The sequence below is a fragment of the Cynara cardunculus genome, assembly GCF_001531365.2.
Source record: "Cynara cardunculus var. scolymus isolate 2C chromosome LG 13, CcrdV1, whole genome shotgun sequence".
NCBI lineage: Eukaryota > Viridiplantae > Streptophyta > Magnoliopsida > Asterales > Asteraceae > Cynara > Cynara cardunculus.
The window spans coordinates 27,809,364-27,809,622 of NC_037540.1; positions in this window are offsets into that span (position 1 = coordinate 27,809,364).

Sequence of the window (259 nt, forward strand, 5' to 3'; positions counted from 1 at the left end):
TGTTACCTTCCCATTCTCTTAATCTGCAAAGATTAAWTAAGTGGATTTGCAAAGATCTACTTACAATTTCATGATTTGACGGTTTAAACGGAAAATTTCATTCATATTTTGTATGATGGCATAATTCTCATTTCATAATAAGGGGGAGTATATGTAATAATGAATGAAATATTCATTTCCGAACATTGTTAAAGGGAATCTGATGCAAATATCAAGGGGGAGTAACTTTGAAAGTGGCAAAAGACTCAAAAGAAGAAGT